Source organism: Miniopterus natalensis, chromosome 9 (genome assembly GCF_054644295.1).
Source record: "Miniopterus natalensis isolate mMinNat1 chromosome 9, mMinNat1.hap1, whole genome shotgun sequence".
Classification (NCBI taxonomy): domain Eukaryota; kingdom Metazoa; phylum Chordata; class Mammalia; order Chiroptera; family Miniopteridae; genus Miniopterus; species Miniopterus natalensis.
Window position 1 is genome coordinate 59,530,373 of NC_142089.1, and position 14,058 is coordinate 59,544,430.

Below are 14,058 nucleotides of genomic sequence, written 5' to 3' on the forward strand. Positions count from 1 at the left end.
AACTATTAGACCAGCCATCTTTCTGGGAATTTATAGCATATTTATTCACTGACATAAACCTGTTATGGCTTGCAAACCTGACTTTTCTGGGCTATTTTAACCTAGGCCACTTAGTCTCTCTGTGTTTTACTTTCTCCAGTCTGGGCAGGTTATAGTTTAAAACATATGAAATTGCTAATAAGTGATCAGTTTTGATGTGCAGAAATGGCTAATTCCCATGGTTTCACCTAATATAGTATGGACCATATTGGGTAGATATGAGGAATTGATGAGAGAACTTATGAAAAACTCTTAGTATAGTGCTTGGCTCATAGTAAATGCTCAGTAACTGAGAGCTCCTATTATTAATGTCTCTGCTCTTTCCCCCTCACAGTCCAGTTTTCACAATATTGATAAATACATGACATGAATTCACAGCAGCATTGTGTTATTTTAAAAAAATATTACATATGTAAAATCATTTGCTCTTCACAGCAACTCAGATAAATACATTTTCAAATTTTGTTGAAAATCTCCCTATTAATAAGTGATGGGGCCCCAATCAAAACCTAGATTATTCATCTTCAAACTCCTTCCTTTTCTATACTACAGTTTACTTTGTGATACAAAAAGTGTGTTTATTGTGGTAATTCTTTTTTTTTTTAAATAAATTTTTATTGATTTCAGAGAGAGGAAGAGAGAGAGAGAAACATGATGAGAGAGTCTTTGATTGGCTGCCTCCTGAACAACCCCCGCTAGGGATGGAGCCCACAATCCCTGGAATCCAACCTACATCTCCTGGATCATAGGTGCATGCTGAACGACTGAGCCATGCCAGCCAAGCATTATTTTAATCCTTGAATGTGTGTACATGATTTGTGTGCTATTTATGCCTATACATTTTTTTTTTTACTATATATTATATTTAATGATACCCTTGTCATTGTACCATAGTTTTGGGAAATTTAATCTTCTAAATTTATTTGGTGACAAAAACAGGGAATGCAAAATCTGAAGAACTTTATAGTATATGCAGTATATGGCTAACATTTCCATCTTTGGGAATAGTGTAAAGTTTGGTCTTAGATGCTTTTAGCATTCTTCTGTAAATATTAATAAATATAAAGAGTCACTAACATTGACTGTTGGTCTTTTCATTTTCCTTGACTTTCCTAGGATCTGATACTACTGTCCATGATCCCCTTTAAACCACCATCCTCGCTTGGCTTGTAAGACACTACACCAGTTTTCTCAAAATAGTTGTTCACAGAACACTTACAAAATTATAATGCTCTTGTTGGATGTATCCAAAGGAGTGATTTATTAGTTTATATAGACAGTATTCCTATAAACACAAATCAAGTGCTAGATGCTTAATAAATATTTGTTGAATGAATCAATGAATCAACATTATTTCTGATGGTTTGTTTTAGAGCTGGGATGAGTGTCTACATATTGGTTATTCTCTGAGGTCACAATCACCCAGGTTAATCATCTTTACTCAGCCGCTGCTGAACTATTGCTACAGCTGGAGCCTAGGGGGAGAAAGGGCCCCAAGCAGTCCCCTCTTCCCCATCCTCCAACCTTGGCCTCACCTCTCCTGTCCCTTTACACTGTGGAGTCCAGTCAAAGGAGGGGAAGAGAGAATGCCTTTCCTAAGAAAGCAGGCAGTATGGGCAATCTCAAATGGTCTTATGCCTGCTAGAAAAAGGGAAGTGAAATCAGTCATTCACAGGCATTAGCATACACAGGACCACAAAATTCCTGGAAAATAAATGGCATGGCTAGCATTTATTCAATCATTCAGGAAGTCTTATTGAATATCTAATGTGTCATTTAAGGACTGTTGTAAGGAATTTAGGTTGGCTTTTCAAGACAGAGATATTCCTTCCTTTTAGTACAGAAGACATAAAACAAAAAACAACTTTAAAATGATTTCAAAAACTCACCTGGGCTGGTGTGGCTCAGTTGGTTGGATCATTGTCCCCTGCACTGGAAGGTTGTGGGTTCAATTCCTGGTCAGGGCACATGTCTAGGTAGTGGGTTCTATCATCGGTCTGGGCACGTGCTGTTCAATTTGTTGTTTCCCTCTCTCTCTTTCTCTCCTTCCCCTTTCCTTCCTTTCTAAAAATTAATTTAAAAATAAAAAAATAATTTCAATAACTAAGGCTATGAAGAAAAGACAAGAATATGGTAACGAAGTGTGTGGAGAGTGGCAGTCCTGACAGCCATGCCTATAATCTGTTCATTGCTATGCCCAGGCATTGTGCACTTGAGCTGCACCATTAAGGGCCTCCACTGTCGGGGTTTTCTATTACTTGGAAGAGACGAGCTAGGGTTGAGTTACTTCTACCAAGGAAAGTGAGCAGATTTTTAATGAGGCCATGTGGAGTTCCCTTTCAGGAGGCAGCACTTCTCTGAGAATCCCTCTGGCTCTCGCATAGGCCTGGCTCACCTCCACAAAGCAGATGCGACCCATTCTCATAACACCAGACAGCTTGACAAAAATTCTGGGTATCAGGCTCCTGAAATTCCAATATTTCACCCTGAGTAAGGCATGGTACCCACAGATCACCCAGGTAAAATGACCAGCCATCTTCTGGATACTCCAACCATGATGCTACCTGAAAATGAGCATTACATGAAATTCTGGGCTTTGGAGTTATTCAGAACTTGGTTGATTTCTACTCAATCTCTTCCCTGGGAGCCAGACTGCTGAGAACTAAATGAGTGAAAATCCACAAAGCTCTTAGAACAGTGCCTGGCACATAGTAAATGTTCCACAAGGGTTACGTATGCATTTGTGTGTGCGTGTGTGACACAAGTATGGATTTGCTGTTATTTTGTGCAATATATTTTAAAATTTAATAATATATTTTTATATTATTTTTCCATAACAGGAAACATAGTACATAGATGTCTATCTCATCCATATTAAAAACAACCTAGTGCTTTATTATATGAATATACCATTATTTATTGTCTGTATTGATGGTCAGGTAGGTTGTTTTCAGGTTTTTGCTAGAATAAACAATGTGGCCATAAATATTCTTAGTACTTGCCTCTTTGTACATGGGGGACCATATGTCTCAGATAACTAAATGTAAGTATCACTGTCTTGGTGTGCACATTTTTTATTTTAATAGCTACCACTGAATCAATTTACACTCCAATCTAAATTGTGTTTCTTCCCACAATCACCAACGCTAGGTATTATCTGTTGTTTCAGTTTTTGACAATCTAATGGGTAATAAGTGGTATTTCATTATTTCTTGATTGCTAGTAAGATGTTATTGAATTATGATATATTGCAATCATACTCTATATAATTTTGCATCCTTTTAAAATTAATATAGTACATATGCATTTTTCCATCTTATCACACTAAATTATTTTCTATTCTCTGTTAACACAGACACGGGTGGAGGGGATAAAAAAGGGGACATCTAGAATACTTTCAACAATAAAGATAAATTTAGAAAAAGAAATTTTATATTTATCAAATATAGAATATACTGCGTTCCTAATTTAATGGTGAAGATAAAGATTCACTTAAGTTGTTTGGGAATATCTTTGTGTAACTTTCATAGTTACAAAGGTGAAAAGAAAGTAGTTTTAGTGTAAGCATACTCCCTGCAATTTCCAGTTGTAATTTAAAAGTTATTCCAGGCCTAAGAATTTCACAATTTATCACTTTTTATGTAAATTAGATGAATTACGTTATTATAGCTAGGATAAAAAATTATTAACTCTGCAATTCAGCACCTATTTTTAATAACATATCTTTTGATATATTAGTAACTACATTAATGGTAGTTGAGGGCTATCACTTTTACTGGTTATCTATACATATTATAGAGTATTGTTTTAGCAATTTCCTATTATGTTTGCACATACTAACTGGTTAAGGGTGGGAATAGTACCAGGCAATTCCCAATTGCTCCTGTGAATTTGCAATTGTGAGATTGTAAATCTAGGTCCTGCCTCTTTTGCTACTCACAATCATTTAAGAAAAAATGTACCCTTACTGGGCCATGCTCCTCCTAGGGAGATATAGGTCATGTACAATCTCTTGATGTCATTCCCCTGTACACAAAGCTGTATATGTCAATTACGAAATATGACTTTACACTTTGCCCCTGAGGAGAAAAATATTATGCAGACATATAAAACTTAAATGTGTCTTTCCATCCTATAGCAAAGACAGTAATTCTTCGGGGATAGAAAAAGAAAAAAACTGTGGGGAGTTAAATTTAGGTTAAATATTACATTAGATTTTTGAATTAGAAAAGAAAGGTAAAACATTAGTTGCTTGTCCGAAATGGCAGCAAATGTAAATAAAATTGCAAAAAAAATAAATAAATGTATACTGATACAAGTATTTACACATTTGGGAGAAGTGCTAACTATAGTTTGCAATTATACACACATAAGAGCACCCATAATTATGAGTCACATATTTAAATTTTATTTTTATATAAAAATATTTAAAAGTTCTAGGAAGATTAAAAATAAGGAAAAAGTCATAATTCTGATGTGCTATTTTTTGAGGATCATAGTCATAGATTAAAAAATGATAGATGACAGCTAGCCCAGAATGGTTATGAGAGCAAGGCTATTGCATCAGACTACCTTAGTTCAAATCCTGGCTCCAACACTTGCCAGCAAGATGTTTCTGGGTAAGTTTTTAATTCTTTCTAAGCCTTGGCTTTCTCATCTATAAAATGAGGTAATCCCAGCTCTCAACTCACACAGTTATTATCTAGATGAGATAATATATGTAAAATTCTTAGCATAATATATGGCACATATAGCTCAATAAATGTTAGCGGTCATAGGAACAGGTATATAAAGATATATTAAAATTTTTTGCATGATTTACTCTGAAAATACAAGACTTTTAGGACTATTAAAACATTCTGGCAAGGAAACTATACTTACTGGTTTCTAGTTTTAGTTAGTTTTATATATTATTTCATATAATTTATGGTATGTTGGCTGCCTTCTTCAGAGATTCATCCAAAATCCCTGGGGAAATACTAGATAATGACAGAAATTACCTTCAAATGTATTCAAAACTTGCGAATACTTGCTAATCCTGTACAAGTTATGTTTAAAATCTGACTTGTGTTGAACCAGTTTTGGGCTTTCATTAAATTGCTGGCTGTTGTTTGGGTACCCATGGACTTTAGGTCCAAGTCTAAGCTGCAGTGTACAGTGGGACGTGGTAACCTAGATTCTGCCTTGGGATGACCCCATCCCAAGATGATCAAGGAATAAAGTCAAGATAGCATGTTTGCTATTAAATGAAGAATTACCATTGTAAAAAACAGAAGGGGTTGGAAACCCAGCCTCCCCATGCTGCTGGGGAATCAGGAGCCCAGAGCAGGGGCTCAAGTGATAAGCAATAGAGGGACCTCAGGCAAGCTGGGGACTTCCTCTGGGGTCAGAATCTCATTTGTGAAGTGAAGGGACTGCATTGGATGATGCTATTTTTCAGTGGCTGACCCATTTGCCCAAAAGAAAGTTTTTTGGAATAACTAGCAACTGAGAAAGCAAAGGTTTATCATCATAAAGGCTGAGATTCAGAGCTCAAAGAAGGAACAGTATTATAATTCTTAGCGATATCATGAGAAATTTGTCTTTATTATAAGAGATTGAGTTGATGGAGGAGTGCTCTGTTGGTTTTCTGCCATCACTGTCAGATAAACATGCCCGGGGACATCCTGCTGGCCAAAAGGTTGAGAAACATGAAACAGACCTGCACCCAACCTCCAGTGTGGGACAAGCCCAGGGGAGCCCAATGTCCAAAAGATCTTAATTCCTTAGTTAACCTACAGATCATAAGTGAGAATAAATGTTGTTTTCCGCCATTAAATTCTGGGGCTGTTTATTATTAATGATTAGTGGCAATAGCAAACTGATATAATGCTCTAGCCACTTTCCTACTGCAGTGGTTTTTTTTCTGGCTGATTTGTAAGAACTAAAGACATTAATTGCCTTGTTAGTCTTTCTTTTTCTTTCAGTTCTAACCAGAGGATATAATTTTATTGATTTGATAGAGAGAGAGAGAGAGGGAAAGAGGGAGAAAGAGAAAGAAACATTGATGGAAGAGAGAAACATCAAAAGGTTGCCTACCACACCCACCCAACCAGAGATTGAACCTGCAATCCTAGGCATGTGCCCTCACCAGGAATTGAACCCAAAACCTTCTGGTGTATGGGGTAATGCCCCAAACAACCAAGCCACTAGGCCAGGCCTGCTTTGTTAGTCTTATGTCCCCTGTTTAGCATTTTGTTTTTAGTTTTGGTTACTGTGTTTATTGATTTACAGAAGCTTTTTATTTCTTTGTGGACAAATCTGACACTTGTCCTTATGGCTTCAGCCTTCGGTTTTATGCTTAGAAATGCCTTTCCACCTCAAGATACCATAAATAGCTCTTTCTGTTTTCTTTTAGTCCTTTTATTATTTCAATTTTTACACTAAAAAGACTCCATTTGGAATTTATTTTGATAAAGGATATGAAATAGGTATTATCTAATTTGTATGCATATGTGGGTCTGTTCCTAGCCTTTCAATTCTCTTACAGTGTTCTGTCTTCTATCCAGTGGCACACTACCTTGCTATTTTATTTCACTTCTTTTACTCTCACAGTATGATTTTATTTATATTGATAAAATGATGCTTTACCAGTTGAGGAGGCATATGCAGGTGTTAAAAGTAGAAAGTAAAGGGCAAAAATGGTAGCCTCAAAATTCAGGAGAGCGGTCACTTCTGAGAGTGGGGTTGGGGTTGTGAATTTGGAGGTGCACACAGCTGGCTTCTCGGGGGCTGCCAACATTTTATTTCCTGAGGTCTGGGAGGTCACACAGGGGTTCACCTTGTACTAATTATTTAAACAGCACCAAAAGTATGTTTACTTACTTTTTCTGAAAAGATGATGTCCACAATTTAAGAATGTTTCTATCCCTGGCAGTGTGGCTCAGTTGGTTGAGCGCTGTCCCATGCACCTAAAGGTCGCTGGTTTGAATGTGGGTCAGGGCACATGTCCAGACTGGGGTTCGATCCCCAGAGGCAACCGGTTGATGCTTCTCTCTCTCACCTTCTCCATTCCTCTCTCTAAAACCAATAAAAAATTTTATACATAAAAAGAATGTTTTTAGAAGCTCTTACAGCACTCAGAGAACCTTTTTCAAGCACATGTGTAAAGAGGATTTAAAAATAGCCAGAGGGGCGGGTCCTCCCCTTGGGAAGGTTCTGCCCTGTCCCTTGGAACATGCTGCTGGAACGTTCCCAGTGCGTGGGGGCGGGAGGTGGGTGAGGGTGGCTGTTGGAAACCTCGAAGCCTCCTCTCCCTTCAGGCCTGCAGGCCTGCAGGTCAGGTCCAAATGCGCTTCCCGTCCCTCTGCTGCTCCCCCAGCGCCCACATTGGGATTTGGGCCGCAGGGCCTGTGTGGCTGCTTCCAGGCCCGCGCCCAGCCTGGGCAGCTTCCCCGCTCTCTCTCCACCACCCTCGCTACCAGCTGCAGCGCTGTGAATGCCACCCAGTGTGTCACTGCCAGGCGTTCCCCTCGCACGCTCCTGGCCCAGTGAGCGCTCGCATGGCCGCTGTCAGGGAGCCCCGCTGCCTGCGGGGGAAGGCCCAGTTGTCCCCTGGCCAGCACCCCTGGCTGCAGCCGGCCTGTGGCCTCTGGCCTTTGACACCTCCCCAAGCCCTGTATTCAGGGCGCCTGAACTTTGGGCCTCTGCTCTGGGAGCCACCTTTCCAGCCTTGCTGACCTGGCTCTCCTGCCTCAGCCGTCACCCCAAACCGCCCAGCCGTCAAGGCCTGTCTCCCACGCCTTCTTCTGCACGAAGCTACCTTCAGCTGGCTCTGCCCCTCTCCTCAGGCCCCGGCCTCTTCTCCCAGGGTCAGGGTCTGGGTCCCTGACAGTGTCTGCTACCTGCCCACCCGCCCCTCCCAGGCCCTTTGTCCTATGTCCCTCACAGTCCCTCCAGGACACCCCTGACCACCATGAGGCCCAGCAGGGGTTGGGCCCCAGACCCCCAGTTCCATCTCAGGTCACTCCCAGTGCCAACCCTCTGCCCCCCCAGAATCCCCTCCCCTGGGCTCTGAAAGGCCCTGGGCTGCTGGCTTTCCCTCCTCCCCTCCCCGCCCTCCCTGCCCTCCCCCTGTTTGCTTCTCCACACCCCGCCCTCTGCTTACACTCTGTTGAGATGGCGTTTCCTCTCCATGAGCCTTTCCTCGTGACTCTGGTTAAACGTCCTACTTCTCCCTCTGAGCTTTTGCCCCATTTAATTTCTGTTGACATTTGCCACACACGTCCTCCAATTCTCCTTTTTCTATTTGCTTCTCCGGCCAATTGAATGACCAGTTCCTGGAGCTGCTGTGCTGGTTCTCAGGCCTGAATTGTAAACTCCCGTGGTTCTGAGTGTGTCTCAGTGCCATAGGTTACTTGGGAAGACAGGGTGACCCAATGACTACCGAGTCCCTGATTCACATCTGAGCTTGTACAGGTTCCCTGGCTTAGGCAACTGCACCTTTACATTCTTCCTTACATTCGAACTTCTCTCTGTTGCAGAATGGCGGTGATTTTAGTCCATAAAAGAGTGGGACAAAGCTAAATTGGGCAGATGCTCCATACCTTTCAGTGTCCTATATTTTATTATCACTGAAAATCAATTTGCTTCTCAATTCAGAGGAAGCCAGTTTCTCTGGGGAGTGGCTGCATTCCCCAGCTACCCTGAGGTCAAAGTCGACAGGGTTTGCATCTACTAGATGAGTTGGGGAAAGAAAACATCCAGCACACAATTTCAGAAAAATGTACTTGTTAAAGGCACCTAGAGCAGAGGCCTGAAACCAGCTCTGCACCCACAGGGGGAACCGGCGGCGCCTTTCCCTTCAGTAGTTAAAGCTGAGGCAGCCCCCAGCCTGTGCTGTGTCCCGATCAGACACCTACACCCCCTCCCTGCTGGACGGATCCACCCAGAGGACCCTTGAGGGCACCTCAAACTGGTGACAGCTAATGCTGGCTCCCTGTTTCTCCTCCCCTTCCTCCCTCTCTTCCCCCTCCTCTTCCTCTTAGTCTGAATTTGTTTTTTATTGATTTCAGAGAGAGGAAGGGAGAGGGGGAGAGAGAGAACTGATCAGCTGCCTCCTGCCCCCTCCTGCTGGGGATCCAGCCCGAAACCCAGGCCTGTGCCCTGACTGGGAATGGAACCGAGACCGGGTGCATGGGACAAGGCTCAACCACCTGAGCCACACCGCTGGCCGTCCTCAACTCTGCTTTTTCTCTCTTGGAACCACCTCCAGCAGTTCCCCGGGAGCCATGGAAGTCAGCAGAGCCCTTCTGTACCCTCTACTGCTCCACTCCCCACACTCACTTTGGGAATGAAAACCTCCGTTGCTCTCCATCCCGACCCTTAGTCCCTCTGTCCAGCCATTGCAGGACCTTATGAGCTTTGGATTTTCACAGCACCACCCACCGTCTTTCTGAACTGCACCTGAGCACCCTTTGCCTCTGTTTAACACCAGTTTCTGTTGTCTCTGAGCGAGATGCCCCTCCTCTCCTGTCTGCCTGGTGACAAACTCATCCTTGGAAACCCTGCCTGGGTGCCTGCGCTGGACCGTGAGCCCCGCGGCTCACTCGCCTTTGTATTGCTGGACCCGGCCGGCTGCCCAGCGCCCAACAGCAGATGCTCGGCTCCTGTCTGTTGACTTACTGTGCAAATCCACCACCTCAGGCAGGTGATCCAGCAGAGAGATGGCATATGTTGTCTTCTCATTTAAGTGGGTACCTTGGAGCCCCCGAGCAGCTAGCAGCCAGCACACGACTTTGCTTGCCCTGTCCCTCTGTGCCTTTGGCCGGGCAATTCTCCTCTTGTGCGCCATCTATTTCTCATCAGCCACCCTCCAGGCCAGTAAGTGAGGTGTCCTGGAAGGTCCCTGAGTTTGCAGTGAGTGCACCTAGGACCTCACTGACCTCTGCCGGCAACTCGCTGTGTGGCCTTAGACAAGTCAAGTATTTGTTTCTCAGCCTCAGGTTTTCCTTTTGTAAAATGGCAGGGCAGTGGATCAGACTAAAATGAGTGGTTTTAGAAGTTCTTGGGTAGAGGTGCAAGAGCTGCCACTGGGGCCAGGACCTGGCCTTCAACCAGAGCAGCTCTGACTTGGTGTGTTTTATTTGGTTTCACATCTGGCTAACATTTCGGTTGGGCAAAGGTTCCTCAGTCAAAACCTGTTTGAATATCCCTGACTTAGATGAATTTTATAATCCCTCTTGCCCTTCTATTATCTTAGGAACCACAGTTCTTCATTTGTTAATAAAATACACTTTGCTGGTCTTCTGAAAAGGGCTTATTACCTACTGGGGCAATTTCTCCCTTTAGTTTGCTTAAAATTGAAATCTAATCATAGGGTCACTGGATCTCGGGACTGACTTGACTTGTACAATCTTAGCTTGTTTGTGTTTTTATTGTCTTCCCAACTTTTGCTCTCAGTTCATGCTGAGATTTGTTAGCTGACTATAAAACAGCTCTGGGATGAGGTCATCTTGGAGATCAGTGTGCCACTCTGAGAGCTCAGAGGCAGGCTCACACTTGTTTTCTGTAAGCTGAGTGGGAAGAGAACCAGTGGGCATTGGCAGCATTCATTTTAACACCATTGAAAAAAGCATTTGTTAAAAAATTAAGATGCAAACTAAAATTTAGTGTATTCAAGTATAAAAGGCAAAAAAAACAGGCCTTTGGGTACTTACCACATGCAAGGTTCTGTGCTGGGGGTGACGGAGGGGAGTAAAAGCTAAGGCTGCACTATGTTATGTTGTAGAGTGTCTACCGATCAGAAATCTCCCAAGAAATGATTCCATTAACCTAAAAGTTTGAGGATCATAAATGTTTGTTTCCTACTGACAGTAAAGAGAGTCTTTGTGAGGCATTTTGGCCCTGTTGGTCTCACCTTCAAAGATGAATTTAGTTCAGACTTGCGCTTTCTCCTCTGACTCTGAATTCTTCGCAGTTTGGACATGAATGGTTGAATGGAGAGAAGGCACATTTCAAATTCTGCAATAACTGTTCCATAGTGACTGACTTCTGTTTGTTTAATTTTTTTAAATGAAGCAAACTTGCCAGAGAAAGCATGGCCTTTTCTTCCATGCCTTTCCACAAGCTGTTCCGTAAACCTGGAACATTCTTCTTCCTGTCCTCATAGCTTATTACTATCACTAGCTGATTCTTTAAGTCTCTCTTTAGAGAGTGAGGTCCTTTGGGAAGCCCTTAGATGCCTGGCCTATGCACCCACCTTGTGTCCTCCTGAAACAACTTGTACTTACCCTTGCTATAGAGCACACTTGCATTTTATTGTTTCAGTCTGTTTCATCAGGACTTCTATGTAGGACTTACTGGTACTAACCATAAACACAGCACATATGAGTTCACTTAATCCTCTCATTTCTATGAGGTAGGGACTCTATCATCACGGCTGTATACACGGGGAAACTAAGATATACAAGGTCAAGTGACTTGCCCAGGGTCACATAGCTAGACTACCTGGGATTCTATTCCAGGCAGTCTAGTTCCAGAGTCTATACTCTTAAGCATGATGCCTTTCCACTACCAAGACAGTCTGCTCACAGGTGTATATCAGAGTCCAGCAATTTGCTTGTCCCTTAGAGGGCATTACGGGACGTTTGTTGGAAGAGTGGGTGAAGCATCATCCCCCTCTCCAGGAACTGCCTGCGCAGGGCCTGGTCACAGAGACTTGCAGTGTGAGGTCAGGGCCAGGGCTGAGGGCCTGTGGGGGAGGGAGAGACTCACGCTATCTGGGAGCTGGGGGCTGATGCGTGGGCTCAACATTCTCCCCCAGGGACTGGGGTGTCAGCCAGAGGGTGAGGGCCTCTCTGGCTATGTCAGGAAAACCTGAAATGTGTCTTGTCGTGAACCTTGAACTAGTTACCCAGATGATCTTAATTCTAAGAGAAATACGATGTATTTGATTTGGAGAAGCCTATTGAAAACGTAAACAAAAATTTTCTCCCAATGCCCAGGAGTAAAGAAATGAAAATTGCACAGAACCATCTGAACGGTGGAATTTCCAAAGCTCAAAGAAAGAGCAACTTTCTTTTTTAAAGGAGTTTCAGTCTAAAGAGCTCATGTAGAAGAAGCTACCATGAGCCACCACAGGTCGCAATACCCAGGTACTAAAGGACAGCACGCAGCAGAGGCTGGCTGAGGACAATTGCCAGGGGGGTACACCTCCCTGCCTGCCTGCAGCTCTTTCCTCCTGAGTGCTGGGGGGTGAGGCATTTACAGGAGCTGCTAAAATTAACAGGGGTTTTTACGGTGCTGGTTCATGCATGGTCAGGTAGGCTTCAATGTACAGAGCTGGTACACCTCAGCAGGAAGGCGAGAACATTTTGCAGGAACAAAGTCGGTGCTTGGTCTTGCCCCTGCCCCCCAAACATGCCCGACTCTTTCCAGCATGTGGGTTTCTTGCCCCTTCCCCTCCCTGGGTCCTTCCAGTCCTTCCCCTTTTCCACTGAGCCCGTTCAAATAACCCCACTGCTCAGTCATCCCTCAATTTGGGGAATACGACCACTTTTGTAATTTCTAATAAAATGGTAAGGCAGCATGATACGGCCCTTTCCCACTTCAGCTAGGCTTTCAAGATGTGCTGCCGCCTAGCTCTGCGCATGCCACCCAACCTCCTGAGCCTTCACACTCATAACAGTTCCCGGGCACAGTGCCGAGCAGGCACCCGCCCTCCCAGGCCCATCTCACACCACAGCCCCCAGGAGCCGCCCTTTGTCTCTGGGTCCTCTCTGGTGCTGGTGGTGACCTGGAAGTGAGTTTGGGGTTGGCGATGGTCCTGTCACGCAGCACATACAGTAGACACAGACACAGGGAAGTTGGACACAGACTAAAGCTACCAATCTAGTGTCTATGTCCCTTTGCGATGGGGAGGAGCCCATCTGGGCTACAGAATAGAATGTGCTAGAGCAGCTTAATCGCTGGCTTAGTTATTAACCAAGTCAAGGAGAGTTTGGCTGAGGACCCTCACTTATATTGGGAGCGTCAGTCTTTATTCACTCGACTGCCTGACTCATCTTGATACTTTGATTTTATTGAAATACAAGATACCAAAGCCAAAGAGACCAAAAAGGTTTAATGGCCCAGAGTTGGCAGAGGCCCCTGGGGACCCGCCTGTCCACACATCCTATTGGTGCTCCAACTTCCTGCTATTTATTCCCCCCCAAAAGAGGCTGAGGCGATTTTTCATGGGATTAAAGATTAACTATTACGAAGGCCCCATTATGAGTAAGGAAACCTCGGTGGGGAGAAGTGCCGCAGGCTCAATGTTGGGAACCTGAATTTGGGTGGCCTGATCCCAAGGCTGTGCTGCCAGGGCAGAGAGAAGTCGTATGGATCCCTGGGTTTCGGCTCTGCCACTGTGGACAGGAACAGGCCAGTGTCTGCATGGGGATTTTCATTTTTACAATGCTGGGCCCTCAGTTGTTTAATCCAAACTAGCGGAACTATGCGGTGATGAGTGGGTGGCATGAAAAGACCTGCATTCTGGGCTGTGGGATCAGCATTTGGTCCTGACCATGATTCATGGACAAATTCTCTTAAAAGCATAAACCCCATTGCTCTGTGCCAGACATTTCCAGGCTGCTGACAGTTACTAGCATTTGCTAAGCACTTACTACTGCTCAGTTAGGCAGGCCCTGTGCTGTGTGCCTGGCAGGTGTTGTTTCATGTAATCCTGGCAATAACTGTTCCAGGTAAGCATTCTACCCCCACTCTACAGATTCAGAGCTGAGATGCAGAGAGGTTGGAAACTGGCATAAAGTCAAATAATTAGAACTGGCAGAGCTGAGACTTGAACCCAAGTCTGATTGATGCCCTAGCCTATGCATTTAGTATATTAGAGGAAGAACATCAAGAACCTCTCCCTTCCCACCACCTCAGTGAAATCAGTGGGGATAGATGTGCTTCCCTCTTCCTGATAACATGGTTGTCCAACTCCAACACCTTGGAAAAGACCATGAATTTGCCTCCAGAGTTGCCTCAGGGAGAGAG